Here is a 19,649-nt window from a genome sequence, read left to right on the forward strand (position 1 = left end):
ATCGCCCTCGGTCCTCCTGTATACCTGAAGGAACGTCTCCACCCCCATCATTCAGCCCGGACACTGAGATCCAGCTCTGAGGGCCGTTTGGTGGCTCCCTCACTGCAAGAAGTGAGGTTACAGGGAACAGGGCCTTCTCGGTAGTGGCGCCCACCCTGTGGAATGCCCTCTTTCTGGTCACTGCAATGGATGCACGACCAGGCACTGCAGTCATTTGCAAAGGCTTCCCACACAGCGGACTTTATGTTGCCAGTCTTCATGTCATGACTGCAGACATCTTTGTAGCGCAGAGTTGGCGGGACGAAGTGAATTGTGTAATATCAAGCTTAGCTCATTTCCAGATGACCTGGTTGAGGAGTCTTCCTGATCTGTTAGTTTTGGGGGAAATTAGATTATTTCAACTACTTATTGTGCATTCATTCTGATTTGTTTGTGGGGAGGTCATGCAATGTTGCATCAAATTTAATAAATAATAATAAACAAATAAAAAAACAAATAATAAAATAGGTAATAATAATCAAGCAATTGCTATTGCACCTTTTCCAGAGCATGTCCCCATCATTTTTCTTACAGCAAAAATTCTGATTATTATTATTGTTTTTGCGGTGGGGGGAGCAGGTTTGCTATGCACAGTTGCCAAATGCAATGTGAATTTTGCAAGTCAAACTTGCTGGCGTACAATCAAATCCCACCCACAAAATAGTCTGGAAGCACCCTTGGAAAGGGAAGCTAAATTTTGCCTTATGGCACGTTCATTCCTGTGCATATGACCGGGATCTGGAAGCAGGAAAAGGAAAGCCGATAACAAACCGGGGCTTTGCAAACCCCTCTGGTCCGCTGCAGCCTTTTGCTCTGGGTGCCTGTCGAGCTCAGAATAGCCTCCCAAGCCACTTAGATCCCCCATCCAGCTGCTGAAAGGATACTCTGGGAGAAAATGACTTACCACCACCCCCTGAGTTTTGAGAGCATGCCAGACTTGGCCCTAGGATTTATTTGCTGCTCGGGTGTAGAATTTGAGCAGTCGGGCTGCCAACCCAGTTAAGCCTGCCAGTCAATGAGTTACTAGCTGTTCTGGTCACTGCTGCCAAACGAAACAGAGACTTCTTGCTTTCATGTTTAATAGCTGGGAAGGTAGCGCATAGCGCCTCGCAGCCCCCCCCACCCCACCTCACTTTCTCCTTCCTGGGCCATGGGGCTGATCTGAGATGGAGAATTATGGGCTGGGGTGTGTCTCTATGCTATGATTGCATTGCAGCAAAGAAATAGCGTAGGACATGGCTCTGTATTTTTAATTTTTAGAGTCCCACATTCCTTTCAGGTTTCCAGACAATATGGTTGTGACTCTGCATTTGAGAGCTTGGGAGCAATACCTGCTGAAACCTGAAAAGCTAGAGATTTGGCAAAATGAGACTATTATAGGACCCTTGTACCTACGGGACCATCTCTCCCGGTATGCCCCATAGAGGACCTTAAGGTCCATAAACAGCAACACCCTAGAGGTCCCAGGCCCTAAGGAAGTCAGATTAGCCTCAACCAGAGCCAGGGCCTTTTCAACACTGGCTCCGGCCTGGTGGAACGCTCTGTCTCATGAGACCAGGGCCCTGCAGGATCTGATTCCTTTCCGCAGGGCCTGTAAGACAGAGTTGTTCCGCCTGGCCTTTGGCTTGGAGTCAATTTGATTCCCTCCCCCTCTTTCTTTTTTCCTTTCTCCTCCTGTGATGAGGCTGCATTTTAATGTTTTAATGTTGCATTTTAATCTTGTTTTTTTAAGTTGTATTCATTCAACTTGTTTTTATTATTGGTTGTTAGCCGCCCTGAGCCCGGCCTTGGCTGGGGAAGGTGGGGTATAAATAAAATTTATTTATTTATTTATTTATTTATTTATTTATTTATTATCATCATCATCATCATGATCATCATTCTTATTAGCCAGCTCGGGCAACCTTGTGATGGAGAGGCGAGTCGGAAAGATTTGAAATAAATAAACTCCCTTAGTTAAGTGGCAGATTCTCTTTCATTGAAGATTTTTGATCGCCAGGGTTGATTCGGCTGATCTGGGTGGATAGGCGGGTGTCCCCTTCCTCTCTCACCGCTCCATGTGCGTCCCTCCCGAAGCTGCACGCTCGGTGGAAGAGGACGACCATCCCAGATAGAAGGAGTGTACTGTTCTTCGGTCAAGGGTATACAATAGCTGCGCTCCCCTGCTAGAACCTCCAAACAAGCTCAAGGTCCACTGAAGATTTTTAAGCATAGGTCGGGTGGCCATCTGTCAGGGATGCTTTCGTTGAGATTCCTGCATTGCAGGGGGTTGGACTCGAGGCATCCTTTCCAATTCTACAATTCTATGATTTCTCCTTGTGCAATGGGACCATCTCCTCCTGAACACCCTAAATATGTTCTGGGTCCACACACACACACACACACAAAACCCTCTGTAGCTGATCTGGGGATGCTGGAAGGTGCTTTGCTTATTTATTTATAAAAGTATTTATATGCTGCTAAATCACAAAACACATGCAGGCATATGGACCTTCCAGCTTAGCTCCTGCTCGGTTTGCACATTTGCAAACAAGCAGATGTTACAGCAGCAGCAAAAGACTCCGGTGCTCTCCCATCACAAGGAAATGACTGTGTTGAAGACGGCCCCTGGAACTTCTAAGCTCCTACTGCCCGTGGAAGTGGGAAGCCGCAAAATGCCACTATCTGAAAAGGTCTTGCTAGGAAGCAGCTATTTATTTATTTTTGGCTAGCCTTCAGCCTCGACAAGGCCCTAGAGCATTTGTCCACAGCCGGCAATTTTCTCAAGATACACACACACACACACACACAGCATTTTGCAAACAGCACAGCAAGAATTTCCAAGGGCAAAACACAGAGGCGTGCTCAGTGAGCTGGAAACGGGGTGATTAAAATGCAGGATCGAGTCTAACTAGATTCCTTCCTTTGAAGCGCCCCCTTCCAGGTCCATCTCTCCTTTCAAAGGATAAAATTAGCAAAACGCAGATGACCCGGGAGATAAGCGAAGCTGCGCTCTTGTGCCTTGCAGGAGGAGACACTTTAAAGGATGCAGTTTGGCTACAAGCATGCGATTGTAATTTATGGATTAAGTGTCCAAAGATGCCAGGCAGATGAGTGCTTACAAAATAAGTCTGTCCTAACTTCTAGCTTTGAAGGATTAACCAGCAAATGCTCACATAGGCACAGTTACCAGCTGCTGAATACCTTAAATAGCAGAATCTCTTCCCTTCCTCCACCCCCATTTTTCCTCGCCTCATTCTCCACATGTCCAAGTCCAAGGCTGGAGTTCAAGGTTCTTTTCTTCCTTTTTCTTGCAAAAGTCTCACTCGCTTCCGAGATATATCACCACCATGAATAAGAGAGGAAGTTATACATCAGCCAAGCTCCTTTTGCTAAAGTCTGCTTCATTTCAGTGGGAGAGTGATGGAAGCATGTGCCCATTACTTCCAATGAACCAATGGCACTTCTCCAAAAGCAGGGGAGGCGGGTCTGTTGGGTTGAGAGGGGCACATCCCTGCCAACCTCAGTCTGCCCTCAGCCAGCCCTCACCTGCCTGCCACCTTCAACCAGCCCAGGAGGTGGTCCTGCCTGTCAGCTTCCTCCTTCTGAGCCTCAGTTTTGCCTTTGTAGATCTCAGAAGGGACAAGGAGAAAAGTAGATTGAAGCCACATTCACATTATAAGTGCATTTAAAATGCATTTAAGGAGTCATGGCTTCCCCCCAAGAGTTCTGGGAGTTGTAGTTTAAGGGTGCTGAAAGGTTTTTATTTATTTTTTGCATACTTTATTTATTTGATTTAAAAACATCTAAACATACAACAAATCACAATTCAAAATCCTAATATCAGGATTACCCAGCCTGGAAATGCTGAGGATTAAACATGGGACCTTCTGCATGCAAGGGAGATGCTCTACCACTGAGCTATGAGTATATAACTGGTCTGAATTTGCAGTACAGTCGTACCTTGGTTTTCGAACAGATTAGTTCTAGAACGTTTTGGTTCCTGAACACCACAAACCTGGAAGTGACTGTTCCAGTTTGTGAACTATTTTTTGAAGCTGAATGTCCGGTGGGGCTTTCATGGCTTCGAATTGGCTGCAGGAGCTTCCTGCAGCCAATCAGAAGCCAAGCTTTGGTTTCTGAACCAGTGCGTGGAAACACTGTTTACCTTCCCGCCAGAGTGGTACCTATTTACCTACTTGCACTTTGACATGCTTTCAAACTGCTAGGTGGGCAGGAGCAGGGACCGAGCAACGGGAGCTCACCCCATCGCGGGGATTCGAACCACCGACCTTCCGATCGGCAAGCCCTAGGCTCTGTGGTTTATACCACAGCACCACCTCGTCCCTTCTCCTACATAGGTTCAGTTTCCATTGAAGACGCATGCTTTCCAGAACAGTATATGAACCAAGATGACGCCATTCTTCAAAACTTACCCTTCTCTGAATTCCGCAGTGCAAAATTCTCCTTGGCTCTGGGGTCACTTAACTCCCTACCCTCTAACATTACTCCAATGAAAATGGGTGCCCTGTCGTGCTCTCCAATATTTCTTTGATGAAAATAGGGCTGTCCTAAGGAAAGCAGGACCTTCTGGGATTGAAACCGGGACGGCTTCTGTAAATTCGGGACTGTCCTTGGAAAACAGGGACACTTGTGGTGCTGCACCCACCCTGTGTGGTCAGTTTGCTGCTGGTGGTTTTGGTTCCTTCAGATTTTTAAACGCTTGCAGGTAACGAGAGCAGTGAGGAAGTTTCCGTCCTTTCGCAGCTGAGCACCTGTACCCCGCAGCCGGTAATTTGCTTTATGATAGATCCCCATAAGCTGTTATTATGCGACGAGGAAGCAGCCGAAGGACAAGGACAGCCAGGGAGTAAATGGAGCAAGCAGCCCACGCAGGGAGAAAGAGGAAGCCGGCTTGGAACGAGACCAAGCACAACCGAGCAGGAGGAGAGAAAAGGCAAAACGTTGTGATTTAATATGCCAACTGTTCTTAAGCAAATTAGAGGCAATATTTTACTCTCTCTTTCTCATCATTCATGTTAAACCACAGTGAGAACTGCAGTTCTAGGAAAGGAATAGGGACCTCTTAACAACTCTCAGCTCCTTCATGGATCGCTGCCTGGTCGTGGCGAAGGGGCTTGGATAACTCAGAGAAGCTATGAGCTATGCTGTGCAGGGCCACCCAAGATGGACAGGTCATAGGGGAGAGTTTTGACTAAACGTGATCCACCTGGAGCAGGAACCGGCAAGCCACTCCAGTAAATATGGTCTGAAGCTCAACATCAAAAAAGCTAAGATCATGGCCACTGGTCCCATCACCTCCTGGCAAATAGAAGGGGAAGAAGTGGAGGCAGTGAGAGATTTTACTTTCTTGGGCTCCATAATCACTGCAGATGGTGACAGCAGTGACGAAATTGAAAGACGCCTGCTTCTTGGGAGAAAAGCAATGACAAACCTAGACAGCATCTTAAAAAGCAGAGACATCACCTTGCCAACAAAGGTCCATATAGTAAAAGCTATGGTTTTCCCAGTAGTGATGTATGGAAGTGAGAGCTGGACCATAAAGAAGGCTGATCGCCAAAGAATTGATGCTTTTGAATTATGGTGCTGGAGGAGACTCTTGAGAGTCCCATGGACCGCAAGAAGATCAAACCTATCCATTCTGAAGGAAATCAGCCCTGAGTGCTCACTGGAAGGACAGATCCTAAAGGTGAGGCTCCAATACCTTGGCTACCTCATGAGAAGAGAAGACTCCCTGGAAAAGACCCTGATGTTGGGAAAGATGGAGGGCACAAGGAGAAGGGGACGACAGAGGACGAGATGGTTGGACAGTGTTCTCGAAGCTACCAGCATGAGTTTGACCAAACTGCAGGAGGCAGTGGAAGACAGGAGTGCCTGGCATGCTCTGGTCCATGGGGTCACGAAGAGTCGAAAACGACTAAACGACTAAACAACAACAACTCTCAGAACCTTGAACAGACTACATCTCCCATTGCTGGATAGATCAGTTGGTGGAGCATAGGACTCTTAATCTCAGGGCCATGGGTTCAATCTCTGCATTGGGCAAAAGATTCCTGCATTGCAGTGGGTTGGACCAGAATGTGGCAGCTAAACTGGCAACTGGGAGCAGCCGACGAGACCACATTGGCTCCCAGTAAGTTTCCGAGCAAAATTCAAAGTGTTGGTACTGACCTTTAAAGCCCTAAAGAACCTCAGTCCAGTATACCTAAAGGAGCATCTCCACCCCCATCGTCCAACCCAGACACTGAGGTTCAGCTCCAAGGGCCTTCTGGTGGTTCCCTCACTGCAAGAAGTGGGGTTACAGGGAATCAGGCAGAGGGCCTTCTCAGTGGTGATACCCACCCTGTAGAATACCCTTCCATCAGATGTCAAGGAAATAAACAACTATTTAACATTTAGAAGACATCTGAAGGTAGCCCTGTTTAGGGAAGTTTTTAATGACTGATGTTTTAATGTATTTTTAATCTTTATTTGGAAGCCGCACAGAGTGGCTAGGGAAACCCAGCCAGATGGGCAGGGTATAAATAATATAATAATATAATAATATTATTGGACTGGATTGGGCTTGGGGTCCCTTCCAGCTTTGTGATTCTGTGAAGCCATGACTGTTTAAAGTGGCGTGCTCCTGCTTTAAATGCAAAGTGTGAATGAGGCCTGCATGTGGCCTTGAAATCCATATTAACACGATTGCGTGGCACAATTTAGATCCACCCTTTGGCTGGGAGGACTGGAGAAATGGGTGTGTGATGAGATGTACCATGATGCATTTTAAAACATGAGAAGAAACTGGTACCTTCTTTCTTTCTTTTTTCAGGAAAAGAGAAAACCCAGTAATTTCGGTTTAGCCGTTGCCTCGAGCCAAGACTTTTTCCGTTCCTTAGCTAAGTCCTTTGTCCCTCCCTGCGTTCTGCCATCTGCATAAGCGGCAAAATGCCACAGAGCTGTTCCGACTCCCTCCAGTTCAGTTTTCCCTTGACTTTGATATCCTGAGCAGGGAAGACTTCCAAGTGCTGAGTCATCCTCTTTCTTTTCCCCTTTTTCTTTTTGCCCACATTATTTCTGTGTGGAAAAGAGTCCTCATTCCCCAGCTGCGGTTCCGGCACCGGAAACGGCTTCCAATGACTCGATAGCTGTCGTTGGAAGCACAGTCCCAAACACCCCACTGCTCCTATAAGTTTCCTTTCGGTGATTCAGCCTCATGGGAAATGCAGCGCTTTCTATAGGAACCGCCGCTATAACTTTTGCAAAGTAATAGCAATGGCAAAGTAATAGCAATAGCAATACGCGGCAGCTAAAAAAGCCAATGCAATTCTGGGCTGCATCAATAGGAGTATAGCATCTAGATCAAGGGAAGTAATAGTGCCACTGTATTCTGCTCTGGTCAGACCTCACCTGGAGTACTGTGTCCAGTTCTGGGCACCACAGTTCAAGAAGGACACTGACAAACTGGAACGTGTCCAGAGGAGGGCAACCAAAATGGTCAAAGGCCTGGAAACGATGCCTTATGAGGAACGGCTAAGGGAGCTGGGCATGTTTAGCCTGGAGAAGAGGAGGTTAAGGGGTGATATGATAGCCATGTTCAAATATATAAAAGGATGTCACATAGAGGAGGGAGAAAGGTTGTTTTCTGCTGCTCCAGAGAAGCGGACACGGAGCAATGGATCCAAACTACAAGAAAGAAGATTCCACCTAAACATTAGGAAGAACTTCCTGACAGTAAGAGCTGTTCGACAGTGGAATTTGCTGCCAAGGAGTGTGGTGGAGTCTCCTTCTTTGGAGGTCTTTAAGCAGAGGCTTGACAACCATATGTCAGGAGTGCTCTGGTGGTTTTTCCTGCTTGGCAGGGGGTTGGACTCGATGGCCCTTGTGGTCTCTTCCAACTCTATGATTCTATGATTCTATGGAATAAAGTTTTTTGAAAAAAGAAAAAAAGGCTGGAGTTTTGACTTGCAATCAACAAAATGGTGAGCCTGATTTGATAAGGAAGGCTTAAGCTGTTCTGTGTGTTGTGGGTTTTGTTTGGGGGTGTATGGTTTTTGGGGGGCGGTGGTGGAGGAACCTTCTCCGTCACCCAGGGTGGTATGCCAAGCGGCAGGGCAAACCGCCCAGCAGCCCGATTGGACTGCGCATGCGCGACAGCCCATATGGATGCCGTGTGAGCGGCGCCCAAAGTGACTGCATGCACGCCCTTCACTGCTCCACAGCTGGGGGGAAGCAGCAGCCCATCTTGTCACACACACACCCCGGGGTGGCCCCCCGGGGCATACGACCCCCTCCGCCCCTGTGATGGCCTGGGACTCAGGCTCGGACTCGGAACCAGAGGATCCTCAGTCCGCACCGGATCCTTTGCCTCAGGTGGCATCTAGACCAAGTGTGGGGCCGGATTCTGAAGAGCCCCAGTCTGCACAGGTTCCCCTGCAACAAGCACCAGCTGGGCCGAGTCAGCTGAGCTTGCCCTGGCTCCAGATGCGGGGATTACCTTGTTGCCTCCAGCTGGGCCATCACTTACAGCTTCTACACTACCGATTGGGTCAGGGGAGGCTGAGGCGGCCCCTGGGTCTAGTAACCCACCGACGTCTCCCGAGCTGCAGAGACTAAGGTCTGAGAGAAGGAGAGACCTGAGTCCTCACAGGAGGAGTGCTCGCCTTTGGGCAAGACAGGGAGGTGAGTCACCGGGGGATCAGGACCGGCCATTACCCCGACAGAGACAAAATGCTGTCAGGCCCCGCCCCAGGTTGCGGAGTTACATTGCTGTATGCTAGAACCTGCCTGAGATACTGTGCCTGACCTAGCCTGGTTTCCTGCCTTGACCTTGTTGGACTGACTCCTTGTGGAATCCCTGGATTCGGGACCGGACCAGAACTGGACCGCGTTGCTCGGGTTTACCCCCAGGCCCAGCACAAACCCCTCCCTTCATACACCACTGTTGGGGGGTATTTATTACATTTGTTATTTCCAAAATCTGGAGCAGGATTCAACTAATGAGTCCTACCAGTAGGTTTTCAGGGCCCAAACCTGAGACTAGGGGCAGGCCCCTGGAGATGGGTTGAGATGGGGAGGGGAGGAGCATGGATTCCCTAGCTCATTTGCAGCCAGCCTGTAAGCTGCAGGCAAAGTCTTCTTTTTCATTTTGTCTTATGAAAGGCACTCTTACCTACCTGGAGATTCAGGCCCTTCCCTCTCCACTTAGAGGGAGCCAAGCAAACCTTGAGATTTCATGTTGGTCATACAGCACCTAAAACCCAGAACCCAAACTCCCCCAAGTCACTTTATACCCCGCAAGTGTCCTGGAAAAACTGGGACACCCCATTTTTTATTGCAAGGGAACAACTGCAGTGCTGTGATCTTACACGATTCCACAGTGTGAATTCCTCCCCTTCATAGCACGCTTTGGGGCACTGTGCCACTTTTTGGGAAGAGGGAATCAAAGTGTGAAATTGTGTGAGATCACATACCCTCCAACATTTCTCTGATGAACATAGGGACGTCCTATTCAATTATTATCATCATTAGTATTGGTATTATTTCCTATTTATACCCTGCCCATCTGAGATTAAGCATTAAACATTTTTTTAAAAAAAACTTCCCCGCAAAGGGCTGCTTTTTAGATGCCTTCTACAGGTTGTATGGGACGTGGGTGGCGCTGTGGATTAAACCACAGAGCCTAGGACTTGCTGATCAGAAGGTTGGCGGTTCGAATCCCCATGCCGGGGTGAACTCACATTGCTTGGTCCCAGTTCCTGCCAACCTAGCAGTTTGAAAGCACGCCAGTGCAAGTAGATAAATAGGTACTGCTCCAGCGGGAAGGTAAACGGCGTTTCCGTGCGCTGCTCTGGTTCGCCAGAAGCGGCTTTGTCATGCTGTCCACATGACCCAGAAGCTGTACGCCGGCTCCCTCGGCCAACAAAGCGAGATGAGCGCCACAACCCCAGAGTCAGTCACGACTGGACCTAATGGTCAGGGGTCCCTTTACCTTTACCTTAAAGGTTGTATAGTTACTTATCTTTTTCTCTTGGGGGTTGGATAACTCCATACTCTCCAAGATGGGACAAGGGTGGTGCAGTGCTCTAAACCACTGAGCCTCTTGGGCTTTCTGATCAGAAGGTCAGCAGTTCGAATCCCCATGACGGAGTGAGCTCCTGTTGCTCTGTCCCAGCTTTTGCCAACCTAGCAGTTCGAAAGCACACCAGTGCAAATAGATAAATAGATACTGCTGTGGCAGGAACGTAAACGGTGTTTCCGTGAGCTCTGGCTTCCATCAAGGTGCCCCGTTGTGCCAGAAGCGGTTTAGTCCTGCTGGCCACTTGACCCAAAAAGATGTCTGTGGACAAACGCTGGCTCCCTCGGCCTGAAAGCGAGATGAGCGCTGCAACCCCATAGTCGCCTTTGACTGGACTTATCGGTCCAGAGTCCTTCACCTTTTTTTACCTTTACCCTCCAACATTTATCTGAGGGAAATGGGGACGTCCTATGGAAAAGCAGGACATCCCTTGATCAAATCAGAAACTGGGATGGCTTCTGTAAATCCGGGACTGTCCCTGGAAAACAGGGGCACTTGGAGGGTCTGAAATCATGGCAACCAAAATGACTGCAATAAAAAAAAGGGGGGGGGATGGCGTCCAAGAAAATGGCTTCCTGGCTTTTGTTTCAGAATGTTGGAGGGTATGTCACCTTCATTCCAGATCCAGATCCAATGCAGATTCTCTGTTTACAGGCGCAAGATGGTGTGGTGTGTTGAGCCTTAACAACTGAATTCATAGGCTGCACATGTTGGTTAACTTGACTCTATTATTAACGGTGTTCTGTGCAAATCCCTGGCAGGGCTCTTGACGCAGGCCTGCATCAGTTTCTCCCCAGGCCAAGGGCAGGCAGAAAGGATGGAGTCTGAAGCACGCAGCACACAGTTAATTCACTGTGCATGAATACAACAGAAAGATTGTTTTCCTTCCAGCCAGGGGAGAGATGCTGTGCCATTAAAACCACAAATCTGCTGCCATTAAAATTCAATTTAGGACAGCATGCCGAACCCGATAGCAATGCTTGTGTTATTGCGGGATCTGGCATGTCCTGGCAAAAGCTGTGATGGTTATCTCTACACCACCTTCCCCTGGGAGAGGAACAGAAGCTGTGTGTGTCTGGAGCGATTGATGGATCAGCCCTGAAACTTTCTCCTTTTTTTTAAGTGGGGGGAGAGATTCACAGTAGTTCCAGGGGAATCACACAGAGATTAAGAATCAGGGCTGGCTAATTGGAAAATAATTCCCAACAACAACAAAAAGCAATTTCCTTTCTAAAGCGCTTAGAACAACAGAGGAAGATAAACATATATTATTTGAAACAAATGCTCCACAGTGCCCCATTAGCTGTAATTCATTGGGTTTTGCACGGGGAGAGAAATGCTTTTCAATTAACCAACCTCACTTACGTGAAATTAAGGGCTAGGTGTTCACAGGCTGATAAATCACCAGGGTACCCATTGGTTTGGTGATAAGAAATGCCAGCGGCCCCCTTGCGAGCTGCTCCCATTTTGTGGATGAGTGGAAGAAAGGTGGCCTGCTCAGCAATCTTGCTTTTCACTTTGATGCTCTCATGCCCAGTCCAAGCGCTGGTCCAATTTCACAAGAGATGCTTGAAGTTGGTGGCGCCAGCTTAAGGAAAATATTGGGGGTGCCAAGTCAAGGATGGTGATATGGGAGGCCGGGGGGGGGGGGGAGAAGGGATGGCAGAAAAGAAAGTAAGCGGCAAAGCTCTGGGCAATGTCCCTCTCCTCCCGCCTCCTGGTCACAGCAGCCATCCCTGGTTGACTTCACCCAATTTCCTCAACCATTTCAGACCCTCAATCATCTTGGTTGCCCTCCTCCGCATCCAGGGCCGGATTTGTCAGTGTTTGAAAAGGAAAAGGGTTCTGACCTCCTTTTTACTCCTTTGCCTAGTCCTCAGACCTTTGTTGTTGTTGTTTAGTCGTTTAGTTGTGTCCGACTCTTCATGACCCCATGGACCAGAGCACGCCAGGCACTCTTGTCTTCCACTGCCTCCCACAGTTTGGTCAAACTCATGCTGGTAGCTTTGAGAACACTGTCCAACCATCTCGTCCTCTGTCGTCCCCTTCTCCTTGCGCCCTCCATCTTTCCCAACATCAGGGTCTTTTCCAGGGAGTCTTCTCTTCTCATGAGGTGGCCAAAGTATTGGAGCCTCAGCTTCAGGATCTGTCTTTCCAGTGAGCACTCAGGGCTGATTTCCTTCAGAGTGGATAGGTTTGATCTTCTTGCAGTCCATGGGACTCTCAAGAGTCTTAGTAGTCCTCAGACCTTAGTTGGCACAAAAGAGTCTTTGAGAAAGAGTATTCTTGCAGAGTATTGCTGCTTTTATCTTAAAAAGTCTTCTTCTCCAACCACGACCGACAGCTTTTACACACACCAAGCGCAACCAGCTTTCTACCATCCAACCAACCCACACCCAACACCAACATTGACCACTCTATATATATGTCAGGGAACTGCCATCGGCAGGACAGGAGGTGCCAAGGCTCTCTGAGGTAGAGAGAGACTTGACACCTGAAGAGGGAACCAGTAGGGGGCGAACAGGAACGTCAAGGGAAGGGGAGTCGGAGGAATGGCTCAGAGATGCTTCCAGTGAAAACAGTGGGGAAGTCTCAGGGCCCCCTATAGGAACACCCGTTCCTCGGCGGAAACTGTCACGCAGAGAGTCCAGAAGACGTGTTTCCGTTAAGGAGCTTTTATGTTGGAAACGTTTCCGAAAGCAGCCACTTTCGGATTCTGCTAGCGACTGACGCAGCCATGCTGGAGGGGCTCCGTCACAGGCAGAGGTTTGAGAAGCGGTTCAAACTCTGAGGGATTGCAATTTACACACAAGCAGCTCTTCATCCCATCACAGCAATCCGAAAGTCATCGACAGCTAGCTTGTGCCAGGGAGAGGCATCATGAGCGAACCAGCAGGAACCGGAGGGGCGGCTGGAGGTCCAAGCCTGGAGGAAAGGTATAGGACGTTGGAAATCCAGCTTGCCTTGCAGACGGCGAGGCTGGAAGAAAGGAGGGCTCAGGATGCAGAGAGGGGGAGGGAGAAAGCCACCCCACTCAACAGAAAGATGCCAGGATTGGTGCAGAAATTTGGGGGGGACCCCAGGAACTACCATGCCTTTAGGACAGAGATGCAATATGCTCTCAATCTGCAATTCGATGACTTCCCGGATGAGGAATCGCGAGTGGCTTTTGTAATTAGCCACCTCGAATCAGGGGCGAAGGACTGGGTTAGACCCTTGATGGCAGCAAATAATGAGATCCTAAAGGACGCGATGAAGTTTTTTCGTGCCATGGACCTGATGTTTTCCAGTGACATTGAGCAGGGAGGAGTGCGAAGGCAGTTAATGGCTTGCAAACAGGGAAACCGGACTGTCCGTGAGTACTGGACTGAGTTCACTATGTTGATTCATCGATTGGGGTGGGACTTGGCTTCTGAGCCCATTCAAATGCTTTTTGAAGAGGGTCTGTCTTCGTCCTTGAAAGATGAACTTTCCCGGAACCCCAGAGCAGAGTCTATGGACCAGCTGACTAAAGCCGCGCTAGCCATTGGAGCGCGCCAGGAGGCGAGGGCTTTGGAGAAGCGGGAGGGGAAAGGAGAACGTTGGAGGGAGCTCCGCATTCCAGACATTCCAGAGCAGCCTTTCCCGCCGGCAGAGCCGATGGAAGTGGGAACAGCGCGTGCGCGCACAGTTTCAAACATCGGTGAAGGGCGGAAGAAAGAGGGAAAGGGCGGGAAAAAATGCTATCTCTGCCAACAGCCAGGACACTTTGCCAGAGTCTGTCCACGGAGAAAGGAATGGCAAGGCATGGCAGGAGCTGTTGGGGGAGAGGAGGAGGAAAGCACAGAGCAGGTAAAAGCCAACGCCTGGCTGCCGTTGGGGCACAGCAGCCAGGCTCAAAAGCAGTGAGAGTGCCCGCACCAGAACCTCCCAGGCCTGCTCTAGTGATAGAGGTGTTGCTAGAGCTGCCAAATGGACACCCCCTACAGATCAAAGCCCTGCTGGATTCAGGCAGCTCCTGTAATTTCATGAGTAAGGAGTTCGCAGCTGAGCACCAGATACAAACCCTCCCCTTAAGTAAACCCCTGCAGGTAACCACGATTGACGGCAGAGAGCTGTTGGGAGGAGAAGTGAACCAACAGACTGTTCCCATGATAATGAGGGTGGCAAGACACACCGAGAGGATAGCGTTTAATGTGGCCACATTGGGAGGAGCTCCCATTATTTTGGGGATGAGCTGGCTGGCACTTCACGATCCTCTAGTGGGATGGCACCAGAGGGTGGTCTCCTTTGGGTCGGCGCATTGCCTGGAACACTGCAAGCAGGGGAAGGATCCAGGGGGAGCCAAGATCACCTTAGCTGGGATGGAGGTAATGAAGCAAGGGGAGGTGCCTCCGCAATATGCAGATCTGAGCAACGTATTCAGCGAAAGAGAAGCGGACAAACTGCCGCCGCATAGACCCTTTGACTGTCAAATCAACCTACTCCCGGGGGCTCAACTCCCAGTGGGCAAGCTGTACGCCATGTCAGACAGGGAGATGCAGGAGCTGAGGGAGTTCATTGACAAAAACCTGAAGAGGGGTTTCATCAGAGAGTCCCGAGCGGTGGGGGGCAGCCCAGTGTTTTTTGTGGACAAAAAAAACACAGATAAGCCGAGACTTGTAGTGGATTTCAGGGCCCTGAACGCCGTGTCGGAACCCCTGGCCTTTCCTATGCCCCGAATTGATGACATTCTGACCAGGGTGAGGAAGGGGAAGATTTTTACAAAACTGGACCTGCGGGGGGCGTATAATCTGATACGAATAAGGAAGGGGGATGAATGGAAGACCACCATGTTCACCCCTTTGGGAGCATTTGAATACCTCGTAATGCCCTTCGGTCTCCAAGCCGGCTCCGCATGTTTTCAAGCTTTCATCAACCACGTCCTGGGGCCGTTGCTCTACAAGAATTGTGTGGCCTTTTTGGATGACGTATTGGTGTATTCGGAAAATGAAGAGCAGCATGTGAGGGACGTGAGAGAAGTGTTGGGCCGGCTGCAAGCCAATCAGCTGTGGGTGAAACTGGAGAAGTGCCAGTTTCATGCCAAGGAGGTGGAATTCCTGGGGTACCGCCTGTCAGACCAAGGATTGGCCATGGATCCAGGCAAGGTCCAGGCGGTGCTGGAATGGAAGACACCGAAAACCAAGAAGGATGTGCAAAGATTCCTGGGGTTTGGGAACTTTTATCGGAAGTTCATCAAGAATTTTGCACACTTGACGGCGCCCATCACCGACTGCCTCAGTAGCAAGAAGAAATTTGTTTGGACGGCGGAGGCGGAGAGAGCTTTTGAAGAACTGAAAAGGGCTTTCGCTTCGGAAGAACAACTTCTGCATGTGGACCTACAGAAGCCCATGAGGGTGGAGACAGACGCGTCAGACAGAGCGGTGGGGGCCGTGCTTCTTCAGCCGGGAAGAAATACGTCAGGGTGGAGACCGTGTGCCTTTTTCTCGAGGAAGCTGAATAAGTCCGAGCGGAACTACACGGTGTATGACAGGGAACTACTTGCCATTCACGAAGCGTTCCGGAGGTGGAGACATTTATTGATTGGGGCACAACACAAGGTGCAAGTGTGCACCGACCACAAGAATTTGGAGTATTGGAGAACAGCTCGAGTACTCAACCAACGGCAAGTGAGATGGGCACAGGAATTTTCCAAATTCCACTTTGAGATTTGTTATGTACCAGGCCCAGAGAACGTCAGGGCGGACGCTCTCTCACGCAAACCAGAGTACTTGGAAGGGGAGGGGGCAAGCGAAGAAAGACATGTCATTCCTGAGGACCGCTGGGTGTGTGGGGCGGCGCTGGTGGGGAGACGAGAGCTGGTAGAAGAAACGGAAACTGACGAATATGCCCAAAATAAGCTCAGAGGCCTCAGGGGAGAGGGTGAGAGCCCGGAGGGTTTTGAAGAAAGAAATGGGGCATTGTATTACAAAGGGGCACTGTATATACCAGAAGGTGAATTGAGAGGGAGGGTACTCAAGCAGTTGCATGATAGTCCCACGGCGGGACATTTTGGACAACACAAGACCATGTGGATGGTCACCAGGGAGTTTTGGTGGCCCAAGGTGAGGGAAGATGTAAAGGAGTATGTAAGAGGGTGTGACCAATGCCAGAGGGCCAAGGGGGAAAGAAGGGCGCCGGCAGGGTTATTGGAACCACTACCCACGCCAGAACGGCCTTGGGAGGCGGTATCAATAGATTTTATGACGGATCTGCCCAAATCCAAAGGGAAGACGGCCATCATGGTAGTAGTGGACCTGTTAACTAAGATGTGCCACTTTGTAGCATGTTCACATGCAGTCACAGCGGAAGAAACAGCGAAGTTGTTTGTAGAACACGTCTTCCGGCTGCATGGCGCCCCCTTGAGGGTTGTCTCGGACCGCGGGAAACAATTTACTTCCAGGTTCTGGAGGAAGCTCATGAGCTTGCTGCACGTGGAAGTCAATTTTTCGACGGCCCGGCATCCTGAAACCAATGGGCAGGCGGAAAGAGCAAATGGCATCCTCCAACAATATCTGAGGTGCTATGTCAATGACAGAGGGAATGATTGGGTCGAAAAGCTGGCGCTGGCAGAATTTGCCTACAACAATGCGGAGCATGTGTCCACAGGGATGAGCCCCTTTTTGGCCAATTACGGGTGTCACCCCAGGGCATTCCCGGGGGAGGGGGGCGAGAGATGGAGCGTCCCAGCGGCCGAACAGTTTGTAGAAGAGATGGAAGCGATCCATCGTCAGCTTCAGCTCAACTTAGAAAGGGCCAAGGCTCAATATAAGAAGCAGGCAGACAAGAGCAGGAGGGAAGGTGAAACCATAAGGGTGGGGGATCAGGTGTGGTTGTCCACCCAAGGGTTGCCGTTCAAAGGGGGTTGTAAGAAATTAAGACCCAAGAGATTGGGACCCTTTGAGGTCATTCAGCAGGTCAACCCAGTGGCTTTCAAACTCCGGTTACCCAACCACATGAAATTGCATCCAGTGTTCCACAGGTCATTACTGTCACCGTACAAGGGGGGAGGTGAAGAGGAGCACACCAGGGGACCGGTCTTGGAGGAGAGGGAAAGCAGTAACCATGTAGCGGAAATCCTCGATTCCAGGTGGAAGGGCAATCAGGTGGAGTATTTAGTGGCGTGGGAAGGGGAACCGGAGTCAGAAAACACCTGGGTGACTGCAGAGGAGGTCAATGACGAGGTTTTAACAGAAACGTTCCACCAAAGATTCCCGCGGAAACCACAGCCGGTAGCAAGGTTTAGAAGGGAGTATTTCGGCACCACAGACGAGGAAGAGGAACTGGAAGGATTCGCGGAGTCGGAGTTGGAAGAAGGAACGGACTCAGATGACGAGGAGTACCGAGAGACTAGGAACCACAACGAGTGGAGAAAGGTGTTCGAAACTTCAGACGATGAGGAAGGTTCTTTCCGGGGTTTTACCTCCTCACAACCCGTAGGGGAGGAGACGGGAGGGGGTGAAGGGGGCCCTGGAGGGGAGGTGGATGTCAGGGAACTGCCATCGGCAGGACAGGAGGTGCCAAGGCTCTCTGAGGTAGAGAGAGACTTGACACCTGAAGAGGGAACCAGTAGGGGGCGAACAGGAACGTCAAGGGAAGGGGAGTCGGAGGAATGGCTCAGAGATGCTTCCAGTGAAAACAGTGGGGAAGTCTCAGGGCCCCCTATAGGAACACCCGTTCCTCGGCGGAAACTGTCACGCAGAGAGTCCAGAAGACGTGTTTCCGTTAAGGAGCTTTTATGTTGGAAACGTTTCCGAAAGCAGCCACTTTCGGATTCTGCTAGCGACTGACGCAGCCATGCTGGAGGGGCTCCGTCACAGGCAGAGGTTTGAGAAGCGGTTCAAACTCTGAGGGATTGCAATTTACACACAAGCAGCTCTTCATCCCATCACAATATACAAGTACAATTTGGTTAAAGGTTGCATGAGTCATCGTAGGCTGCTGACTCATACTGGCTTAATTCTTTTAGCATTAAAGAAACAGCGGCCAAGTTTTAGCCGTGACAGAATTTAGGTTTAATGAGGCCCTAAGCTACTGAAAGTAATGAGACCCTTTATATGTCTAGCTGTCCTTTGTCAACAACAAATTGTCGCTGTTTTTTGTGTTGAATATATGCTATATGGTGATTTATGGACCTAATAGGTATCTAAAGCCATTTGCACATAACATAATACATCATAGGAGCCTACACAACACAAAACACTGTTGCTATATGTAGGTTTTATTTGTTTTTTATCTTATACAGTGGTACCTCAGTGTTACGGAAATTACGGAGGGGGGGCACATCTTTAAAGTTAAATATTACAAATATTATGCCTGAATATATCCTTTCAACTTGACAGCTCAGGGAAGTCACCTAGCTTTAAAAATAATATAGAATCATCTCCTTTCCCAGTTCCCCCCATTCCAAAGCTATTTTCCCCTTGCAAAAGGACTCCAGGAAGTTCTCATAGGTGACAATTGCTGGGCTCATTGTTAGCCAAAGGAAGCCAAATCTCATCACCTGACTCGCCTCAGGCTCCAGACATGCAAAGGAACTTCTATTGTACTTTTGGGTGGTGGGTACTTAAGACATATTTGTCTATGCTAATCTTATACCTGAGTCTTGCCCTGCCATGTCTGCTTATGCTAATCTTGTACCAAGGACTTGTCTGGACATCTTTTCCAAGGTTGAACTAGTGTAACCCCTGTCTACCCCTCCCCTTTTGTGACATGTCAGTGATGTAGCAATGATGCTGTACGAACTGTATTCTGGGATATGGTGGGAAAGTTTAAAAGTCTTTGTCACCCCGTCCTCGGGGTTCAAAATTTGCTCTTTGAACCTACTGCGCAATAAACTTTGGTCTATAGCTATTTGCTCCGGTTGGCTGGACTCCTTCCTTTATTCCACAGGGACCCGCGGGCTCCGCCCAATGAGCTGGGTGACTGAGCAGCCTCGCACCTAGATTTCCCCCTAACACTCAGGTTAAGTATTTAATTCGTTCTGGAGGTCTGTTCTTAACCTGAAACTGTTCTTACCTTAAGCACCACTTTAGCTAATGGGGCCTCCTGCTGCTGCCGCGCTGTGGAGCCTGATTTCTGTTCTTATCCTGAAGCAAAGTTCTTAACCTGAAGCACTATTTCTGGGTTAGCGGAGACTGTAACCTGAAGCGTATATAACCTGAAGCGTATGTAACCTGAGGTATCACTGTATTTTGGAAATGTACATTCAGGGTATTTTTTCTTTAAATTTTTTGGGCCCCCAAGAGAGTGGGGCCCTAAGCTATAGTTCGTTTAGCTTATACATAAATCCGGCACTGTCTGCATCCATTCCAGCTTGTCGATATCCTTCTGAAATTTTGCTGCCCAGAACTCCTACCATTCAGCTTCATTGAATGTCAGTAAGTTCAACTGGTTGAGCAGGGAAGGGGGGTCTCCAGACTGTCACTGCTTTGAAGGTTTCAAGCCCATACCAGAAACTTAGGTTTGTTCAATGAAAGTGGGTTAAATCGCTCCGTTGCCCTGGAACAACTAATCCACTTTTTTATATATA

The 19,649-nt window shown here is 49.2% G+C and overlaps 1 long non-coding RNA gene across 1 annotated transcript in view; it reads left to right on the forward strand.

The window, feature by feature from the left end:
* Positions 1-18,970, forward strand: part of LOC310682281 — a 430,308-nt gene extending 411,338 nt beyond the window's left edge. Inside the window, exon 2 of the long non-coding RNA XR_014513842.1 lies at positions 18,495-18,970. This is a non-coding gene — a long non-coding RNA (uncharacterized lncRNA). The remainder of the gene's footprint in view (positions 1-18,494) is intronic.
* Positions 18,971-19,649: the final 679 nt, after the last annotated feature.

Source organism: Podarcis tiliguerta (assembly GCF_965153285.1).
Source record: "Podarcis tiliguerta genome assembly, chromosome: 7".
Lineage (NCBI taxonomy): Eukaryota > Metazoa > Chordata > Lepidosauria > Squamata > Lacertidae > Podarcis > Podarcis tiliguerta.